This window comes from Grampus griseus, assembly GCF_964374135.1.
Source record: "Grampus griseus genome assembly, chromosome: 1".
In the NCBI taxonomy this organism is placed as follows: domain Eukaryota; kingdom Metazoa; phylum Chordata; class Mammalia; order Artiodactyla; family Delphinidae; genus Grampus; species Grampus griseus.
In genome coordinates, this window is record NC_139017.1 from 55298594 (window position 1) to 55322476 (window position 23883).

Genomic DNA, 23883 nt, shown 5'->3' on the forward strand with positions numbered 1-23883 from the left:
CACCACCAAACCAGCATTACAACAAATGCTAAAGAAACTTCTCTAGGTGGGAAACACATAAGAAGAAAAAGACCCACAAAAACAAACCCAAAACAATTAAGAAAAAGGTATTAGGAACATACATATCGATAATCACCTTGAATGTAAAATGTATTAAATGCCCCAACCAAAAGACACAGACTGGCTGAATGGATACAAAAACAAGACCCATATATATGCTGTCTACAAGAGACCAACTTCAGACCTAGGGACATATACAGACTGAAAGTGAAGGGATGGAAAAGGTATTCCAGGCAAATGGAAATCGAAAGAAAGCTGGAGTAGCAATATTCATATCAGGTAAAATAGACTTTAAAATAAAGACTGTTACAAGAGATAAGGAGGGACACTACAAAATGACCAAAGGATCAATCCAAGAAGAAGATATAACAATTATAAATGTTTATGCACCCAACATAGGAGCACCTCAATACATAAGGCAACTGCTAACAACCATGAAGGGAGAAATTGACAGTTACACAGTAATAGTAGGGGACTTCAACACCCCACTAACACCAATGGACAGATCATCCAAACAGAAAATAAATAAGGAAACACAAGCTTTAAATGACACAATAGACCAGATAGATTTAATTGATATTTATAGAACATTCCACCCAAAAGTGGCAGAATACACTTTCTTCTCAAGTGCACATGGAACATTCTTCAGGATAGATCACATCTTGGATCACAAATCAAGCCTCAGAAAATTTTTAAAAACTGAAATCTTATCAAGCATCTTTTCTGACCACAACGCTATGAGATTAGAAATCAATTACAGGAAAAAAAACAACTGTAAAAACACAAATACACGGAGGCTAAACAGTGCACTACTAAATAACCAAGAGATCAAAAAAGAAATCAAAGAAGAAATTTAAAAATACATAGAAACAACTTACAATGAAAACACGATGACCCAAACCTATGGGATACAGCAAAAACAGTTCTAAGAGAGAAGTTTGTAGCAATTCAATCTCAGCTCAAGAAACAAGAAAAATCTCAAAAAGAAATCTAACCCTATGCTTAAAACAACTAGAGAAAGAAGAACAAAGAAAACCCAAAGTCAGTAGAAGGAAAGAAATCATAAAGATGAGAACAGAAATAAATGAAATAGAAATGAAGAAAACAATAGCAAAGATCAATAAAACTAAAAGCTGGTTCTTTGAGAAGATACACAAAATTGATAAACCCTTAGCCAGAATCAAGAAAAAAAAGGGAGAGGACACAAATCAATAAAATTAGAAATGAAAAAGGTGAAATCACAACTAACACTGCAGAAATACAAAGGATTATAAGAGACTACTACAAACAACTATATGCCAATAAAATGGACAACCATGAAGAAATGGACAAATTCCTGGAAAGGTACAATTTTTCAAGACTGAACAAGGAAGATTTAGGTAATACAATGAGACCTATCACAAGTAATGAAATTGAAACCATAATTTAAAATCTTCCAACAAACAAAAGTTCAGGACCAGATGGCTTCACAGGCAAATTCTATCAAACATTTAGAGAAGAGCTAACAGCGATCCTTCTCAAACTCTTCCAAAAAATTGCAGAGGGAGAAACACTCCCAAATTCATTCTATGAAGTCACCCTCATCACCCTGATACCAAAACCAGAAAAAAAATCACAAAAAAAGAAAATTATAGACCAATATCACTGATGAACATAGATGCAAAAATCCTCAACAAAATACAAGCAAACAGAATCCAACAGCACATTAAAAGGATCATACACCATGACCAAGTGGGATTTATCCCAGGGATGCAAGGGTTCTTCAATATACACAAATCAATCAATGTGATACACCATATAAACAAATTAAGGAATAAAAACCATATGATCACCTCAATAGATGCAGAAAAAGCTTTTGACAAAATTCAACACCCATTTATAAAAACTCTCCAGAAAGTGGGCATAGTGGGAAACTACCTCAGCATAATAAAGGCCATATATGACCAACCCACAGCAAACATCATTCTCAATGGTGAAAAACTGAAAGCATTTCCTCTAAGATCAGGAACAAGACAAGGATGTCCACTCTCACCACTATTATTCAACATACTTTTGGAAGTCCTAGCCATGGCAATCAGAGAAGAAAAAGAAATAAAAGGAATACAAATTGGAAAAGAAGAAGTAAAACTGTCACTGTTTGCTGATGACATGATTCTATACATTGAAAATCCTAAAGATGCCACCAGAAAACTACTAGAGCTAATCAATGAGTTTGGTAAGGTTGCAGTTTACAAAATTAATGCACAGAAATCTCTGGCATTCCTATACACCAACAATGAAAAATCAGGAAGAGAAATTAAGGAAACGATCCCAGTTACCACTGTAACAAAAAGAATAAAATACCTAGGAATAAACCTGCCCAAGGAGGCAAAAGACTTGTACTCAGAAAACTATAAACTACTGATGAAAGAAATCAAAGATGACATAAACAGATGGAGAAATATACCATGTTCTTGGATTGGAAAAATCAATATTGTGAAAATGACTATACTACCCAAATCAATCTACAGATTCAATGCAATCCCTATCAAACTACCAACGGCATGCTTCACAGAATTAGAACAAAAAATTTTACAATTCGTATGGAAACACAAAAGATCCCAATAGCCAAAGCAATCTTGAGAAAGAAAAACAGAATTGGAAGAATCTGGCTCCCCGGCTTCAAACTACACCACAAAGCTACAGTAATCAAGACAGTATGGTACTGGCACAAAAACAGAAATATAGATCAATTGTACAGGATAGAAAGTCCAGACATAAACCCACGCACATATGGGCACCTAATTTATGACAAAGGAGGCAAGAACATACAATGGAGAAAAGACAGCTTCTTCAATAAGTGGTGCTGGGAAAACTAGACAGCTACATGTAAGAGAATGAAATTAGAACACTACCTAACACCATACAAAAAAATAAACTCCAAATGGATTAAAGTCTTAAATGTAAGACCAGACACTATAAAACTCTTAGAGGAAAACATAGGAAAAACACTCTCAGACATAAACCACAGCAAGATCTTTTTTGACCCACCTCCTAGAGTAATGGAAATAAAAACAAAAATAAACAAATGGAATTTAATTAAACTTAAAAGCTCTTGCACAGCACAGGAAACCATAAACAAGATGAAAAGACAACCCTCAGAATGGGAGAAAATATCTGCAAATGAAACAACAAAGGATTAATCTCCAAAATATACAAACAGGTCATGGAGCTCAATATCAAAAAAACAAACAATCCAGTTGAAAAATGGGCAGAAGACCTAAATAAACATTTCTCTAAGGAAGACATATAGATGGCCAAGAGGCACATGAAAAGATGCTCAACATCACTAATTATTAGAGAAACGCAAATCAAAACTACAATGAGGTATCACCTCACACCAGTCAGAATGGCCATTATCAAAAAATCTAGAAACAATAAATGCTGGAAAGGATGTGGTGAAAAGGAAACCCTCTTTCACTGTGAGTGGGAATGTAAATTGTTACAGCCACTATGGAGAACAGTATGGAGGTTCCTTTAAAGACTATAAATAGAACTACCATATGACCCAGCAATCCCACTACTGGGCATATACCCTGAAAAAAAACATAATTCAAAAAGAGTCATGTACCACAATGTTCACTGCAGCTCTATTTACAACAGCCAGGACATGGAAGGAACCTAAGTGTCCATCAACATATGAATGGATAAAGAAGATGTGGCACATATATACAATGGAATATTATTCAGCCATAAAAAGAAATGAAATTGAGTTATTTGTAGTGAGGTGGATGGACCTAGAGTTTGTCTGTCATACAGAATGAAGTAAGTCAGAAAGAGAAAAACAAATACCAGATGCTAACGCATATATATGGAATCTAAAAAAAAAAAAAAAAAAAAAAGAGGTAGTGGTGAACATAATTTCAGGGCAGGAATAAAGAGGTAGACATAGAGAATGGACTTGAGGACTTGGGGTGGGAGGGGGAAGCTGGGGCAAAGTGAGAGTAGCATCGAGATATATACACTACCGAACGTAAAATAGTTGGCTGGTGGGAAGCAGCAGCATAGCACAGGGAGATCTGCTAGGTGCTTTGTGACCACCTAGAGGGGTGGGATAGGGAGGGTGGGAGGGAGATGCAAGAGGGATATGGGAATAGATGTATGCATATAGCCGATTCACTTTGTTGTGGAACAGAAACCAATACAGTATTGTGAAGCAATTATACTCCAATAAAGATCTATTAAAAAAAATTGAAAGAAAAATCAAGTGTGTAGAACTTAATTCTTGAGTAATAGTTAATAGTTATAAATAAACATTAAAATCGCTAACTATTTACTCATTTGTTTCCAAACACTGACTAAAAGAGCCACAGCAAAAAAAAAAAAAAAAAAAGGAAAAAGCCTAAAATACTATTGGAAACAGTAGAGACCAGATGAAAAAGAAAGAGTAAAACCTATTAGTGCTGAAAATCAAAGAAAATATTTTAAAATGAAAAATAAAAACATTTATAGAGTGCATCCTTGTGCCCTGAGCAGCATGTTTTCTCACTGTTAACAGCCTGGCTTCTATAAAGAAAAACTGACAATTACTGACATAAATTACTGTCTTTATAGACAATGAGAACTATGCAACAGAATGAATTCCCATTTTGGTGATGCCCCAGGAAAGTTATACTAGCTATACCAACACTTGGTCCTGCACATCTGAGGCACGCCTGTCATCTCCCCGGCCTCCATCTCCTACTGCCGTATTTTGCCTACTTGTAGTTTTTTACTGACATTTAAATGATGTTTTACATTTGTTTCTTTTTAAATTGAATATATTCTCACAGCTTCTTCCCATTCTTTGTGGGAAGAAGGGGAATACACATGGAAAAATAAATATTAATTGGGCTGGAAGTTCTGGGCAAGACCTTTTGATAAGACTATGAAAGCATTTCAAGGTTCATCATTGGGCTGGTCTAGCATTTGGAACAAATATAACCAACATCAGAGATATCAGTGTTGGCATTTCAATCTTGGGCAGATGGACAGAGTCCTCCATCTCCAAAGTTGACATGTTTTTAAAGAGGTCAAGTATGTCACCTGAATCTATGTGCAATTTTTAAAAAATTATTTCACAAAGATTAAATACACAGATACACCAGAGCAAATCAGCCTTGGAATGGAAGCCTCAGACTTCATTCCAAGCAATTATCTTCCCACAGATCTTTAATCTCCAAATAAATAGCCACTTCAAGTCTACAGAAAAGTATGGGGGGAGGGGAGGTTTAAAAACAAACAAACAAAAAAAATTTTGACAACTGACAGAATACCTCATGTTCAGGAAGCAGGAAAACTTTTCTTTGGTTGGGGGGTTGGTATTTGCTTTTTTTGTTCTTTTGTTTTTGGGGAGGTTGTTTGTTTTGATTTGGAAGGTTTGGGTGGTAAAATCTGCACTTTTCATTTGTTTCTAAGTCATTAGTCCATTCAACAAGCATGAGCCAGGTGCCTACATGCTGGTGCTGGGGGAAAAGAAATGAACTAAAAAGGAGGTCACAGACAGGTAGGGAGGACAATCGCGGCCAGGAAAGTATTGGGTCTGAGGTGGCTATGCAGGAGGAAAGGGTGCACAGGAGTGGGTTAAGGACTTTGAACTATATCCTGAAGGCACTGGGGAAATATGGAAAGCAGAGTGTGATATTATTACATTTTAGAAAAAAATCAGAGTGAAATAGAAATGGCAGGGCGGGATCAAGGAGATCAGCTGGGAGATTTTCCAGGGTGCTCTGTGCCAGTTGAGGAGATGAGTAGGTCTAAAACCCCACCTCTGCACTCAGCTCTCCAAGCCCCACATCCTAGAGCAGGAGGTTTCATTCTATGAGAAGGGGAGCTATTATCTTCTTACAAAGGTGTGCTCTGCTTCCCAAGTCCTGAACAAAGGGCTGCAACCACCCATATTAATGTACATTTTTCTAATTCATAAACTCAGAAAGGGGTCCTTGTTCTAATTCGCACAAAGACAGCTGTATGAGCTGGGTTGTCCTCAATCTTGTAATTATTTAAGTGAGAAATAATAAGGTCCAGATCTAAAACAGAGAGGATAAGGAGAGGAGAAGATATTCACAGTGGATATTCATTCACCAAACATTTTGAGGGCCTAATTTGTGCCACCCTCCAAGTGTACAAAGGGAGTCATAACTTAGCTCTGACCTGGGACAGGTGACAGAGTAAGATGGGAGGTGATAGAAACAAACGCATTTCAAATATCAAACACCTGATTTGCCATTTGCCTTCTCAACCTGCTCTTGATCTTAATGTTCCCATTCTAGTTAATGTATTCGGCACTCCAAAATCTCAAAACCCCAGAATCAGCTTTGATTCTTCCTTGCCTCAATCAGTCAGACTTGTAGGACTATCCACTATCCCTGCAATACAGCTCATACTTTGCCATTTCGACTGCTTCTGCTCCAAGTCCTTACTACTTTCTCCCTTGAACCTCTGAATTTAACTTACAGCTGTTCTCCCTACTTCCATTCTCTTTGATGTCTAATCCATTCTGCTTTGGCAGGATCTTTAAACCCAGCGATGACCAAGTTCTTATCAAGGAGTATCCATCTCATGAAGTTGAAATTCTTTAGCATGACACTCAAGTCACACTGTAATGGAACCCCAAGTTTCCTCTCCAGATTTATCTCCATTTTTATCTGATTATTTCTGATGATCATTTTGCCTCAACTATCCTTATCCTCCATCTCTGATGATCAAAATCCTACACCCTACACACTTTCCATGAAGGGCTAGCTGTCTTGTGAGGTAGTGAGCTTGTGGTGCTCCAGAAGAGGCTAAACAATTCTGGCATTGAGTAGGGGATTTGTAGGATCAGTAGTTCGCAAAGCCTAGTTGATCATCAGAATCACTAAGGAGAGATTTTGAAAGGTTCAGATTCCTAATTCCTAACTCTAGAAACTCTGATTTGATAAGTTTGGAATACTGCCTGTGAATCTGTATTTCTAAAAGCTTCCATAAGAGCCAAAATTGTGAATCTCCCCAAATGACTACTTAAAGTCTGTTTCACTGTTACATTTCTATAACACGAAGCCTTGCCTGGGCCTCCCAGAAGGATGCGGTTGTTTCTGCCCCTGTGTAGATAGCATTTTTCATACTCTGTCTGTGTAGATAGCATTTTTCATACTCTGTCTTATCTTACAACTATTCAAATCTGTTTCCATCACCTCCATGACACTGCATGATCTTGAGGTCAAGAGTCCTGTATCGCACTCACTCACAGGGCCAGAATAGTCTTTCTATAAAGATTTGACAAATTAAATTGAATTTGCTTGCAGTAGATTTGAACTATGCTATTTTCAGGACCAAAAAAGAATGAGAGTTTAAACAAAACTGAAAATGGCACTATTAAATACAGAAGTCTCCTGATAGCTGGACTTTGATCTTAGTGTGAAAGATTAGCAAACCTGAAATGTATACTTTTCATTGAAACCGGATGCACACCATTAGTACAAATGCAAATGTGAACTCGTATAATAATATTCCGTTGGGTTTCAGACTCATTAGCCCCTCATATGTCAACTCCTCTTCTTCTGATGCTGATTTGCCCTTTCATTCTTCATGTTTGCTCCTTTTCTTTATCTTGAATTGACCACTAGAAGTTATTTTAGGGCATGATGATAGATTCTAAAACTTAGTGGCACAAAACTGCTACAGAATCTTTTTCTCTCTACGGAAATATGCCCATGAAGTACTACACCATTAAGGAAAGCAAATATATAGACAGTTTTTTGGCTCACAAAATTACATTTTAAATTGTGCATTTAAAATATGTATGCAATCCCAAGAATATATAGAAATTTATAAGTAGACCTTTCAACTAATAATATAGGCAAGTTTTCTAAAAATCAACTTTACTGAAATATAATTACAGATAATAAACTATATCTACTTCAATTTAACAATTAGATGAGTTTTGACAGCTGTATACACTCATGAAACCACCATCACATACAGAACAGTTACTCATTCCCAAAAGACAATTTTCTTTAAATAGTAATCATTCCAAAAGCAAACCTAAACTGAGTACATAAGAGATTCCCTCCTCTTTCCAAAATACATTTAATTGGGTATAAATTGTGTAAACCAGTGATTCTCAACTGGGGTGATTTTACGCCCCCAGGAGTCATTTGGCAATATCTGGAGACAGTTTTGGTTGTCTGGATTTGGGGTGGGTGCTACTGATAACTAGTGGTTAGAGGCCAGGGATGCTGCTAAACATCCTACAATGCACAGGATGGCCCCCACTACAACACAGGACTATTGGCCTAAAATGTCAGTAGCGCTGAGGTTGAGAAACCCTGGTATAGATGTCCATGTCCATAACTGACCTTGAATGAAGCAATACAATATTCACTTTCTAACTCTTCGCATTTGCTTATTGTCCTGCCTGAAATGCCTCTCCAATGCCCACCAACAAACCTATGAAGAGGGTACTATTTTCCTCCCCATTTTATAACTGAAAGAAACTGAGGCTTAGAGAGGTGAATTAACTTGGCCCAGGTCATACAATTAGTATGTGGCAGGGCTGGGATCTGAATCCAGGTCCTTTTACTCTGGAGCCTGTTCTTAAATTCTATGCGATACTACTGATTTTTCTAAATAAAAATACAAGCTCTATGTGTGGCCTGGGCACTTAGTAAACAGTCAATATATCTAAGCAAATACTAACATGCCGAATGTACACAGGCACCAATTCAATAGGAGAAAGTACCTTCTTTCTGTCAATTAGATATTTTTTTTTTTCCAAATTATTGGTGAATGGGAATATATCTTATGTTCTTGGGTGTCTTATTTGTACCAAGCACAAAAGCCTCTTTTCATTCAATCTTCCTGGGAACACTGTGCATGGTTATTAGTAACCACATCTTTAACATGAGGAACCAGAATCTCAGAGTAAATTAACCACAATAGTGTTGGGATTTAAACCAACATCATCTGGGTTTGTCTGTTTATTTAACTGTACCAAACCCTCAGTAGTTGCTATTATAAACCGAATGTTTGCATCCCTCTTAAATTCCTATGTTGAAGCGCTAACCCCCAGTATGATGGTATTTTGAGATAGGGCCTTTGGGAGGTAACAGGTCATGAGGGCAGGGCCCTGATCAGATGGGTGAGTGCTCTTATGAGAGGCAGCAGTTTGCTCTTTCTCTCTACCTGCCAAGTGAGGACACAGTGAGAAGGCAGCCATCTGCAATCCAGGAAGAGAACTCTCACCAGAACCTGACCGTGCTGGTTCCTTGATCAAGGCCTTCCAGGCTCCAAATTGTGAAAAAATGAATTTCTGTTGTTTAAGCACCCAGTCTACGGTATTCTGTTATGGCAACCTGAGCAGACCAAGACAGCTGGAAATTATAAAACTGTACCAAAAGAACACTGTTTCTTAAATTCTTTCTTGTTTCTACCCTCAGATATATCCACTCTGAGATAAGGAGCTTTTACCCTGTTACCTTCAACGTCCTTCTAAGGAACTTTTTTCTGAATGTCTTCCTATACTGTAGCTAGAATAAAATAATCTATACAATACACCAAGCAATGTGTCTAGGCAGAATAGGCTCTACATAGACATTATTGTGTTGTGTTTTTTAAATCTGTAAGTGCTTTTCAGTGTTTTTTCTTTCACTGACATATATTAACCACGCCTTAAAGCTTTTGGCAGGTTTGATCAGCAGTCTCTCTCTTTGTGAAGGTAGTATTCTCTATGTCCCTACCCCCAATACCACTGTACATGGTTTGTTCACTCATTTCTACCACCCTAAGCTTTACTGAGAAGTCCTTTCTGCAAAAATCACACACGCACAGAAACCCTACAGCTTTATTCAAATTAGCTTAGGGAATTCCTCTAGGCTTCTCCTTCCTACTTTCTGCTGTGTTCCTTGGTGCTTTCTGCAGTTCCTACCATTTTCCTTCCTATATTAGCTCAAACTTTCCAACATATCTTTGTTAAACTTGGAATCTAGATCTCAACTTCCTGTTTCATCACTGACCCTGAAGTCCCAAAGGATGCCCTGCTAGGCATTGCTCAAGCTCCAGATCCCCCAAATCCCTCTGCCCTAATGTGGGGCTCTTCACCACACTGGTGACCTTCCCTCTGCCCTAGGCTCAGCATGGGGAAGATGAATTAGGCTCTTCTTTTATTACAGATCACAGTCTGCCCTGTCTCAGAGTTCTGCATGTATGTGCCTGTCTTCCCACATGGAAAAGAGTCCAAGCCCCATTCATTCTCATATGTCCCAGCTCCCCTAGCACCAGTCTATGGCTGTGCTCAAGACAGGAAATGAATTAGACTGAACTGAGGCTACAGTTGTATTCTAGTTCTTCAGAGCTTTTATTCTTCTTTTCTTCTACCCTTCTAGCTCCATGATTCCCCACCCTTCTTTGATACCACTTTGCTTTTATTCTTGACACTTTGGGCAAAAGTCAGAAGACCTGTATGCAAATCAAAGCTTTTCTACTTGCCACTGGACAAGTTATTTAACCTCCCAGCCTTCATTCAGTCATCTACTATAGAGGAGAGAGAGAAAGAGAGGGAGAGAGAAAGAGTATCTGATATATGCTAGCATTCAATTATTGTTATTTGTCACTATTAGTATGATTATTGTAGCTTGAAAATGGCCATGGTGAGAGTATTTACACCACTGAAATTAGTAAACACTACAAATTGGGACCTTTTTTTAGACAGCTGCTTTACCAGCACACCACTAGGCTAGTACTGCATACTGAAATGATAATATTTTTGATCTATTAGGTTAAATAAATCATTATTAAAATTAACTTCACCTGTTTCTTTTTACTTTTTTGATATGGCTAGCAAAGAATTTTAGATTACATTGTGATATTCTTTTTGGCTGGCGCTGGGCAAGATAGACCCTAACCTACATGGTAGCATCACCCCATCAACACCCCACAGTTTGGTCTCCAGGTATTTCTGGGCATCCCAGGGAGAGCTCAGGTGCTCCAAAAAATGGTCTGAGTTGATATTTGCCACCTTAATCAGCAGTTCTCTCTTTGAACCATTGTTCTTCCTAAGTCTTCAGGACCCTTGCATGGCCTAATTACCTTGACATTCCAGACAGATCTCTCCACATCCTTGTTTGATTTGCTGTGGGTTAGGTCCCTTCCACAGCTATTAGAAATGTCTACTCAGAGCACCCAAGAACCCAATATCTCTATTTCAAGGGTCCTTATCCACTTCATCGCAGTTCCAGGTGGCAACAAGGTAAGAACCAACTCAATGCCCACCAATGAAAAAATCCTAAGGCTCCTTATACACAGAAGTCCCTTCTTTTACACTCTCTCTCCAGTTACTTAGACCTCATCTTCTATTCCTGGCCCAGGGAGAGAAGGAGAAAATTCTACGAGGGACAAAATTACCCTAATATACAAAAAACTACCTTTGATGTTTCCTAGCTGCCCCCACCTCTAACTTTTACATTATATTAAAGCTTCTTCATAATGTGTTAAATATGAGATTCTGTTATTGCAAGGTTAGTAAAAAAATCATGTTTTTCATGGGTCTTTTAGTTACTGCTTAGATAAATAAAAGGGAGAAAGGTTTATTACTTGTTTGTTTCTTTTTAAACTTGTTTATTAACACTGATATAAACAGTAAGACTCAGTAGTCTAGGTATGATGTGAAGTGGCTTGACTGCTAGGGTCATGGCAGTAGAGATGGTGACAAATGACCGATGTGGGTTATACTTTGGAGGTAGAACAATAAGGTTTACTGGATTAGATATGACAGGTGAAGGAAATCAAGGAATCAAAGGTGACTTCTGGGCAATGTGGCTGAGTAGCTGTGTAGTGGTGTCATTAACTGAGCGTTAGAGGAAGACAGGAGGAGCAGATAGGGGAGGCAGTTTGCAAGTCAAGAGCTCCGCTTTGGACAGCTCCTCATTTAAACACCACAGAGGTGTTGAAAATGACTCCAAGAGTAATTTTATTTTCCCCATTTTACAGATGAGGAAATTAAATCACAGAGAGGTTATGTAACTTGGCCAAGATCATTTGACTAACTCACTCCATGTGATGTTTTCCTTTACATAGCAGTATAGAGGTTAAGGTTGCTGAATTCTAATCCCAGGACCACCATCTACTAGTTGTGTGACCCTTTGACAAGGCATTTAATTTCTCTGAGCTGTGATTTTGTCCTTTTGAAAATGGAAAGTTTCCTGCTCAGGATGTGTGTGAGGGTTAAGTGAGACGAGACAGGCAATGTACATGACATAGCATATAATAAATGCTGGGTAAATGTTAGCTAATATTACAGCTGGTTACTTTCAAAGCTAGGAATATTGTTGTCGCCTTATGATCTTAGGTTTACTCCAACTAAAAGGACCCATCTAGAAGGTATATTTTCTCCATCCAATTGTCCTTTAGCTTTGGCACTAGTTGAAGACTAGTTATCAAGACTAGCTACGACTCATTATGAAGACTACGTACCAGAATGACAACTTGGTCGTCTGTGATGGATATATTCTGACATCTAAAAATTAGGTGGGACGGGTAGGAAAGGGGGCGGAGATGTACTAACTGAAACCTGAAATAAAGCCTGACTAAGTAAAGGAAACATCAGAGACAAAAGACAAGATACAAAAACTCCACTGAAAGGGTCTGAAATGACCAAAGAGAAAAAGTCCCAACCTTAATCAGGGAAAGTTAGTTTCATCAGTGAAAAAAAATAACCACACACACGATACAATCAGGCAGTAGAGATCTTGATACTGGAAAACCAAAGGTGAGGAGTATTCAAGAGCATTTCCCCCACGCTCACCTCACAAGAAGAACTGGTCCAAAATTAGCAAGATTGAGAGGTCTTAGTTTAAATGCCTGGAAAATTCCTTCCCTGAACAGCAGCCTCATCCACCATCCCAATGGACACCCTAACTTCAGAACGCCTTTGGTGATACCACCCCTTCTCCATCAATGGCCAAAATAAACAGCAGTGAAAAATCACTGACAACTGAGGGCAGGGGGTAGGGTAGGGGAACGACCCACTGAACAGTCACCAAAATGGTGCCCTTTCTATAACTTTGAAAAGTAAAATGAGGACGCGATCATTAATTTTAGTATGAAAAGCTATCAGAGGAAGCAGGGCAAAAGCAAGACCACAGAGAGACATGTGAAAATGGCTAACGCGTCATGCCTTCTCTTTTTCAGAAGTATAGGGTCCACCCCACCCCAGGCAGGCTTCCTCCAGGTTGGATCCTGGCTACTCGTCCGGTGTGGGGTCTTTGGTGCCTGCAGTCTGGGGAGTTGGTCTAGTAGAACTGTTAAAAGCAAGAGCTCTAGAGACAGGCTGCCCAAGTCTGAATCCCAGCTTACCTCAAGCATTTCAGTCATAATGGAAGAATTATTGGAGTAACTGGGCAAATCACTTAACCTTTCAAAGACTTTGTTTTTCTCATTATTAAATGAGGGAAAGAGTATAGTAACTGTATCTAGTATCTAACTCTGCAGGGTTGCTGTGAGATGTCAGTGAGGTAATGCACGTAAAGTACCTAGCACGCAGCTTTTAATAAGCATTTACATTATTATGTCATTATCTGTAGTTTCATTCTGATTAGACCAGGATTTCTCAGTGGGAATGAGCCTTAGAAAAAACAACTGCCGGGAATTTGTTCCTTTTCAGTCTACTTCTGTGGCTTGCCACTACTCTAGAAAAGAATATTTATTGAGTACTCACTAAGTGCCCCCCAAAATTGCTAAAAAAAAATAGCAGGGAACCATTACTTAAAGTCCCAAGAATAAAAAAAGAGAGGCAGGAAGATCAGACAAAGGTGGATTTCAGAAGTTTTCTGAAAGAGATGAATCAGTGAGGAGGGGTAAGAAAAGCCAACTTTTGCATACCTATGAAGGTTAGGATCATTTCTAATCTGTCATAAACAGTTGTGACTTCCTTTTGTATGTTTTTATTTTTCTTTCTTTTCCCAAACATATCATAGAAACCCAGGGGACCATAAAAGCTGTGTTGACTGGAAGCAAATATGAAAGGGGAGGGTAGAAACTCTATTGCGTGGCTGTATCTTGTTTCAGTAAGAGCTCCAGGAGGAGAGAAACCCCAGGGGAAAGAATATGTGGTGGCTAAAAGCAGACAGCCAACCAGTTACTCCTGGGGACCCCCAGACAGTAAAGAAGACACAAATGAGGTGGTTGCCTCAGGGGGATGCCTGTCAACTCCACAGCAACTCTGGAGGGATATGCCCCAGCCCAAAGCCCCCGGGTGATTTCCTCCTCAGAAAGGGCAGCCTGGGATAATGGCTAGGATGCTAGACTGGTGGGCAGAAAGGTGATGGTAGTACTAGGGTAATTTATTGCCAAACCAGGATTCTTTGTGAGTGAAAAGGAAGACTACTCAAAGTAATGCTGGTCAACAGCTCATACCAAGAACGCCAGGGCAAGCCAAGGCATGACCCTAGTCAATGTCCACTGTCCTACTCTTTGCACAAACACATAACTAGAAGACTAGAAGCCGCCTGCTGGGGAACAAAGAAAAAAAGAGTGGATAAGTGATGAGCAAGGAAACAAACTTTTTTTTTTTTCATTTTTTTTCCCAAAACAAACAACTTCTTATTGAAGTATAGTTGATTTACAATGTTGTGTTAGTTTCAGGCATACAGCAAAAGTGATTCGGTTTTTTATATATGTATATGTACATATGTGTGTGTGTGTGTGTATTCTTTTTCAGATTCTGGAAACAGACATTTTTAAAAGGCACTGCTGGTGCCCTTATGGAGCAACTTTATATTCATGATCTCATGTAATCCCTTGCAGAGTGGGAACTATAGAGGAAGTGATGTTGCTGGAATGTGAACTCAAGACTGTCTGAAGTTAAAACACTTCATCCCTTTTTGCCCCATCCTACCACCCTGGTTCCAGCACTCATCACCTCACTGGCAGGCTGTAATGGCCATAGTAACTACTCTTACTGAGTACTTTGAAAACTCTACTGGATACTTTGTATATGGTGGTACATTACAATCATCAAAAACCTGCAGGGCAATAAGGAAATGGGAGGTTCAGTAAAGTTAAGGGCCACATGGGGGTAAGTAGTGAAGCTGAAACTAAAATTCAGGTCCGTCTGGCTGCAAAGCCAATGCTCTCACTCACGAAGCTGTACAGAGTGATGGGATTAAACTGAGAGTGAGGGGGAGTGGGCCTGCAGGGCTGTATGGCACAAGCAGACGGAGAGACAGGTTGGTCACAGAAGCAAACTTTCCCACCCAGTCCTTGGCTCCAGCCAGGCCTGTCCTCCCTGCCACCTAGACCCCCTGCGCACGTGGTCCTCACCACTCCTTTGTAATTAATTGACCACACTGTTCTCCTGTCTTACAACCATCTCCCCTTCCTCTCTGCCAATCTATAAATTAGCCTTTGTCACGGTGACACTTTATTTCCGTCACAGTGTTTTACTCATACAGCTCTGTTTCCTGCCTGTCCTGGCTGTAGTTTTTCTCTGCATAGAGACTCTAAGCAACTTTCAGAACTGTGGCTCTCAGTCCTTTTAATATCCCACAGTGACTAGAAGGCTACAGTCACATGGTAAGAGGTGGTTAAACCCTCCTGCATTAGGGCTGAAGGCTTGTAGCACTTTTCCTCCCCGACCCCAACATCGAAAGAGGAATTCCCCAGGAGAAACAGAAGCCACTCTTTCACACACACACACACACACACACACACACACACACACACACACACACATCTCCGTCTCTCTAAGTCTCTTCTGACTTCTAAATATCACCAACTCTCAATTTTCATAGACTGTGCTGGAATAACAAATGCATTAAAAATGAAAAACATAAATAATCCCCAGAATTTCATTCGGTCATTAATTTCTTCCTCCTCGCTTTGAACCAATCTGTTAAATTGACTTCTCTAACACATGTGCATGCTTGACCTTGCTCTTGGGCCAGATTTTTTCAAAATGCACCAAAATTCACTGGATGATATGTTCCCTAAGAGGAGGGACTAAAGCGTTTCTCAGTGCCTGGCACATGTAGGTGCTTTACATGTTTTTTGAATGAATGAGGCCCAGATGGATGATGGCTGTCCCAGCAAATGCCAGGTTAGACAGAGCCCCAATAATTTCTGTGTGCTATGTAAGCCCCTAGAACTTAGGTGCAATCTGAGTAAAAAGAGGAACTACGAATTGAAATTAAGTTGTCATGCCTGGGCCAAAATAAGTGGAGGTTTTAAAAATAGAAGTTTGGGTTACAATTCTTGAACACAGAGATTGTGCATGAAGGCTCATACCAACTACAGATGTGGAGGAGGAATAAGAATTTTCTCGTCATTTTACTGGAAAATAAAAGAACAAAACAAAGACTATTAAGCACCTAGTAATCTACTAAGTCCTCAAAATAAGTTTACTTTACCTGACTTACAAAATGTGAGTAAAAATGATATGTATGGCCTTTCTTAAGTTAAAGAAATGAATCAGGTATTGATCTGGGTGGGGCATAATTCACCATACCTAATTATAAGTACATCACCCATTACATCATGTTTCTTTTTCAGAGCATGATCACAGAGTCAATTTTGCACAAATATTCGTGGGGCAGATTACTAGTTGCCCCTCCTCTTATTCTTAGACCCTTGGTCATACAGGTAGAGACTACATTTCCCAGCTTCACTAGCAGTTGTGATCATGTGATTTGATTCTCCCCAATGGAATGTGAGAGTAAGTGATAAATATAATATATATTCTATATCACTTGCTTAAAAGGAAATTGCCTGCCTTAGGCTTCCTCTCTCTGTTCTTCTTTGAACTGAAACACAGGATATACCACATGATTTAGCTTTGTCTATGCAAATGAGCATCACTCCCTAGAAGGCAGAGCAACAAGGTGAAAGGAGAAGCCTGGATCCCTGATTGGCCTCATAGAGAGACATGACTTCTATCTTCCTTAAGTCACTGTATTTTGGAGTCCTTTTTCCCACATCTTAGCTTTTTCCATATTTAATACAATTTGAGAGAGATTTATCTGTCTTCTCAAGGGCTCTCTTAATCCTTGTGTATCAAAATCATTCTTCTTTGCATCATCTAATCATGTTATCATCTTTATTGATTTTCTCTTCTTCAATTGTCAACTGATCTGAATCTGCCACAGCCTCCTTTTTCAAAAGCTTTGTGATTCTCCAATGTGCTTTTACAGACTTCTTAGTATCCTGACTCTCTTGCAAGATTTGCACTTTTACTCATCACTCAGTTTACTTTGCATTCAAATGCTCACAACCATGGACTTAGAATAAGATGGGGAAGGATATTTATGTGTGGACTAATTTCACTATTAGCCAATTCACTGGTGAATATTTTATGTTGTAAAAACTTTTGCTTCTCCCTATGATCTAACTGCAGGAACTTGGATAACGCTACTTAAGTGCCAAAGTATCATACCTGAGAAGAGTTCCAAAAGGTATTTAAGGGCTTCCCTGGTGGCACAGTGGTTGAGAGTCCGCCTGCCGATGCAGGGGACACGGTTCATGCCCCGGTCCAGGAAGATCCCACATGCCGCGGAGCGGCGGGGCCTGTGAGCCATGGCCGCTGAGCCTGCGCGTCCGGAGCCTGTGATCTGCAATGGGAGAGGCCACAGCAGTGAGAGGCCCGTGTACTGCAAAAAAAAAAAAAAAAAAAAAAAGGTATTTAAGAAAGGGGGAGCTTGTTGTATATATATTTTTTGTGGTTAATCTAGATTTTTTAAACATGCAAACTTAACAAACTCTAAATTTCATAAATATTTTTAGCTGCCTCTTAAACACTGCATGTATCCTACAGTGTTTCAACCCTAGTCAGCCATCACTCCTTGAATTTAAATTCTATGGCTATCTAGTATTTTGGTTCTATCCTGTTTTGATTTGTCTAACCAATTAGACATTATTATTACTGTTGTTGTTTTATACAATGTTTTTATTTAACCACATATTAATCACATATTTGCTCACCATTTCTTTTTGCAACTCAGACTTCTCATTCATGCTCAAACCCCAGAGAGGACTGGCTTGTGGCTATAAATTCTTAGGAGACATTTTTTCCCTCCATTCAAACCATGGTCAAACCAGACAAGTTTCCTTATTGTCCCATTCCACACGGCAGATTCATTTGGAGTTTAACCTTAAACTGAGCTTTGTGTATGGGTCTCTTATGAGATCCCCCAAGTTAGGCCAATCTTAGGCTTTATCTCTTGCCTTCTAAGTCCTGTGTATACATCAAAATAAAACTTCAAGGTCACAAAGATTTGTCAGATAACCTCAAATGAAATCTGCTTTGATGTTCATTTGCCCTCCAGGTTCCCACTTTCACTTAGTTTTCAACCTCTGCGAATGTCTTCCTTCCTTTCTTGCTCAGAGATGTATTTTTTAAATATTCTTTATATTCCATTCATTTATTTCGGTTGTTTTCAACCAGAGGATAATTCAGGATACCTAACCCTCTTGCTGCTAGAGCTGGAAGTCTGCAATCCTAATTTTAAACAATCAACATTTTCCTAAATAAGGTCTCTGCCACAGTGTAATAGTAGTAATAATAATAGCTAATATTCACTAAGCATTACTATAAGCTGAGTACTGTTAAATGTGTTTTATTTTATTAAGTCATCTAATCCTCACAATACCACTAGAAGATCAAACCCAGATAATCTGACGCCAGAGCCCATGCTATTAACTACTACACATTCTGTGTCTGCAAGGCTTAGACGACAAAGGAGGGTTCAATTTCATACGTATAGGAAGAAAATATGCAAATCTTTCCTAATTAATGCAGCCAGTGAAAACTTCACAGACTTGCCAGGAATTGTTTTTCTAGGACTAGGAATGAGTCATACAAAACCTCTTGATAGGCTCTGTGTTTGAGATGGAGTCACAGGTATAACATAAAGCTAGGATTGTGATAAGGTTTCATCATATATGCCACATCTTCTATATGGAGTGACTGTGTAGGACCTGGCCTTGGGAAGGAAAGTGAGGCTATCTCTAAACTCAAGGAGAAAGGGGGTTTTGACCAATTATCAATGTCTTCCATGGACCAGGAGGCAGAAGTGCCATCTCTGGGCTACTCCTGAGCTAAGATGTGGATGAGGACAAAATCCAGTCCTTGGGTCAATCTTCCTGCCACCTACCCTGGCTAACTGAGCCAATCTTCCCTGGACTCCCAAGTTATGCTTTCTCTCTGTTTCCTTTTTAGCAGCAAGTGAAAACCTTACCCAGATAGATCTAAAGTCATTCTCTCTCCACAGTTCCTTTCTCTGGACTGTTTTATCTAACTCTATTAAATGCAGCTTTGCAGATAAACTGGCCCATGTCTTTAGAACTGAGAAGAAACCAGGAAGAAAAGAATAAAAAATGAGCACAGAAAATCGTGTTCTAAGTCTGTGTATGCATATCCGGGGCCGGGGGCGGGGGGAGGGGGGAGGATAGACAACTGTCCTGAGTTTTCTGAGCTTTCTAAATCCAGAAATACCAGAAGACATTTTCAGTGGCGATAAATGTAAGTTTCGGAGTCATTCTGCTGGAGTTTGAATCTCAGCTCTACAGAAAGCTATTTGACTTTGAGCAACTTACTATCTCTAAGCCAGCTTCATCATCTATAAAATAGGGATAATAGTTATACATATATCATAGCAATTCTCAAACTTTTTAAATCTCAGCACCTCTTTATACTCTTAAAAATTATTGAAAATTCTTAGGAGCTTTTATTTATGTGTCGTACATCTATTGATATTTACCACCACAAAAATTTAAACTGAAAATTTAAAAAATATTTATTTATTCATTTAAAAATTAACCCTATTACATGTTAATATAAACAACAAATTTTTATGAAAAAAACTCTATTTTCAAAAAAATTAGTGAGAAGAGCTTTACATTCTTATTATTTTTTAAATGTCTGGCTTAATGGAAAGTAAGTGGATTCACATATCTGCTGCACTCAATTTGTTGTGACACGCTGCTTTGGTCGATGTATATGAAGAAAATATAACCAACTACAAATGGGCAGTTAGAAAAAAGAGGAGTATCTTAATATTCTTTTCAGATAATTGTGGATATTGTCATTTGATTACACACCAAAACTCAAAAGTGATAGTTTATTAAAGGTTAGTTGTCATGTAGAATCAAAAATCGTATCAATGAACATATTATACTGTTACATGAAGATCCATGGGAATATCTTACATCTTGAAAAGATCTTTTCCCATGCGTAAATTTGCAGCATTATTTATTCATGGGTCATTTTAAAATATTGGTTCACTGAGTTACACAGATTTTTCAAACATGGACCCACTGCCTTATGTTATGGCTAAATAAATAAATCACATTCATTAATATCACCACTAAGTTCATCATAAAAGTCTTCCAAGTATTAGAAAGCTGTCAATCTCAAGGTAGCAGATGCAAGTTTTCCCAAAGTTAACTTTCACTTGAATGCCTGATTTTATCATTGGCAAAAAACACTGTCAGTGGTTCTTGAAACAACAGGTACACTTCTTCCACTTTTAAGAAAATGTCTGCCGAATACTCAAGCCTGAAAAATCAGAAAGACCAACTCTTTGTTAGTCTTTTCTTTTTTCAAGTAAAAATTGTGTTCCATGAAAAAAAAACAGCGAGTTTAGCTCCCAACTCTGTCACACAGGGCTTTCCCTTGAGACAAACATCATCAGTGTGCAACATAAGCACTTCATGCACACGTCCCATTTCACCACCTAGAATAATAAAAAGATTTACACTCAAAGAGTCAAAGTTTAATAAAATTAATTTTTGCTTCTTCATCAGGACATCTAAAGTAAAATTGGCTTTCTTTTTTTTACTGTTAGTACCTGAAGAACATAATGACTATTACAGTGTAGCACCAGTACCTTAATTTATGCGAAAGTGACAGCAATTATCTGTCATCAGTTCAAATGTCAACACAGTGACAAAGGCAAGAATGTCTTAGTATTGTCATGAAAATAGCTCTGACCTCAAAGACCTCTTAAGGAACCTTGGGCTCACAGATCACACTTGAAAATTACTGCTGTAAGACCAGACATCAATAGACTTTTTCTGTAAATGGCCAGATAGCAAATATTTTCAACCTTGCAAGCCACACAGTCTCTGCCACAACTACTCAACTCTGCCATTGTAGTGCAAAAGTAAACATAGGCAATACATTAAAAAATGAACATGACTATGTTCCCATAAAACTTTATTTACAAAAACAGTGGACAGGAGTTGGCCCTAGGCCATAGTTTGTTAATCCATGGTATAAACCAAACGAGATAATAAATTAAAAATACTTTCCACAACTCCTGGAGTATAATTTATAGTAATTACTCAGCTAATGACAGCTATGATGACAAGTTTTCTTAACTCTTTCTCTCTCTCTCACACACACACACACACACACACACACACACACACACACACACATCACAGCAAGATTGAGAAGCCTTAACAATACAATACTGCTTTCTGCTTCCTGTCCTTTATAATAAATTGACAGTTAACCTAACTGATTGCTGAAATGATAGATTCAAATTAGTTAAATAAATAAATAATAAGGAGACAATAACAGAAGTTTAGTAAAAAGGTATTACTTTAAGAACTTGAGGAGTTTGCAAATTTATTTCACAGCAAGGCACTATTTATTAGACAAGCATTGATCCAACTACCTGGAGCTCTGAGTCCTAGTTCCAGATCTGTCATTAACCAATTTGTAACCCTAGATTCCTCTAGGCCTCAGTCTCCCCATATTTAAAATGGAAGACATTGAGTTGGATAGTGTATCAATTTCCTATTGTTACAATAATGTTGTATAACAAACAACCACCAAACATCAGAGGTACATCACAATAAGCATCTATTTAGCTCAGGCATTTGTGTGTCAGCTGCAGGTCAGCTGACTGAGGCTTGAATTTGTTGGGTGGTTCTGTTCCACATGTCTCTCATTTTCTTTCTGGGACCAACAGAAGAGTCTGGGCATTATCTTCTGGTAATGACTGAGGTACAAGAAGCCAAAACAGAAACATGTAAGGCCTCTTAGGTCCCAAACTTGGAAGTGGCATACCATCACCTCAGCCTCATTTTACTGGCCAAAGCAAGTCACGTGGCCAAAACAAAGTCAAAGGGTGGGGAATACACCTCCACCTTTTCAAGGAGTACAACTTCACAGTCACATGGCAAAGAATGTAGTTACACAGAAGAACCAAGGCCATTCATGTAACATACTACAATTTTTACCTGAGATCACTTCCATCTCTAATAAAAATTATAGCATATTTTAAATTAAAAGGCTTACCTATGTAGTTTTTCAAGAGATTGAGACTCTTTCTTATTTCTATAATTTCTTCAAGTTCACTTGGGCCAATGAAAGAAAAGAGAGAGGGGCAAGGAAAGGCAATGAGATAATTATGGAAATGGGAGGGAAGAGTGGCATGGGGGAAGGAGGGGATGTGAAGAAAGAGGAGGAAGGAGGGAGGGAAGAGAGGGAGGGAGAGAAGGAGACAGGTGTGAGAGAGAAGGGAAAACTAAAGGGATGAGGAAGGGATGTGAGGGGGAAATTAATAATTAAACTTGTTCTTGGAGAAACCCTATCAAAATGTAACCTCAGCCAGCAAAGTTATTAGAAGCCCATTAGAAAAAAAATAGCTCATTCTTAGGAACTAGGTTTGAAAAAGATATCTATTATGATTCTACCCAGAATAAGCTGCATGGAAAATGTGAGTGTCTAATATACATTTTATTTTTAATCTTTCTGTAAAGCTGATTTAGCATAAAGCATGTCTAATTAATTTAAACTTGTAAAGCTTTTATTATACAAGTCAAATTTCATAGAAAATTATCCATGTCTAAAAAATTGAAAATGAGATTTTTAAATTATACCTTTTTTATTATTGAGCTTATTTTCTACCACAGTTTCAGATCCTATTCATAGCTTTACCGCATTTTTTCACATTTACTGATTGGTATTGGCACTTTCAGACTATAAGTCTCTGATTTGATACTAAGTTAGATTTTAAAGCATTTCCAGCATTATGTTCTGTTAGTTTCATCTTGCATGTGTTCCCCTCATTTTTATATGTCTTCTTTATTTTTTTAAGTTAAAGTATAGTTGATTTACAATGTTGTGTATATGTCTTCTTTATTAACTGTTTTCCACAAAATAATTTTAGGCCTACAAACATTTTGAAGAGGTCACCTAATTTAGTAAGAGAGAAAATATGTTTCCAAATCTTTATTTTTATTAAGGGGCTATTATGACAAAGGTTAAGACATGTTTATAACTAAAGAGAAAGCTGGAATCAACCAAGAATCTGAAATTACAATGATTAACATTTTCCATCTGTAGAGTCTCTAAATTCTGAAACCAGTTTGAACCAATTCATGTTTGGAGGCAAGTGACGTGTAGGAGGCAAGAGCACAAACCAAGTCTCAAGCATCTACGTTCCAGTCCCAACTCTGCTACTAATTACCTGACAAATGACCTAACTTCCCTGTACCAGTCTTTTTTTTTTTTTTTTTTTTTTGCGGTACGCGGGCCTCTCACTGTTGTGGCCTCTCCCATTGCAGAGCACAGGCTCCGGATGCACAGGCTCAGCGGCCATGGCTCATGGGCCCAGCCGCTTCGCGGCATGTGGGATCTTCCCGGACCGGGGCACGAACCCGTGTCCCCTGCATTGGCAGGCGGACTCTCAACCACTGCGCCACCAGGGAAGCCTTGTACCAGTCTTGCCTGAATCATAACAGGAGGAAATCCAAAAACCAAAGACCACTAAGTTTTCTCCCAGCAGCCATGTCTTGCAAATTATTCTTGTCAATTTTCATTGA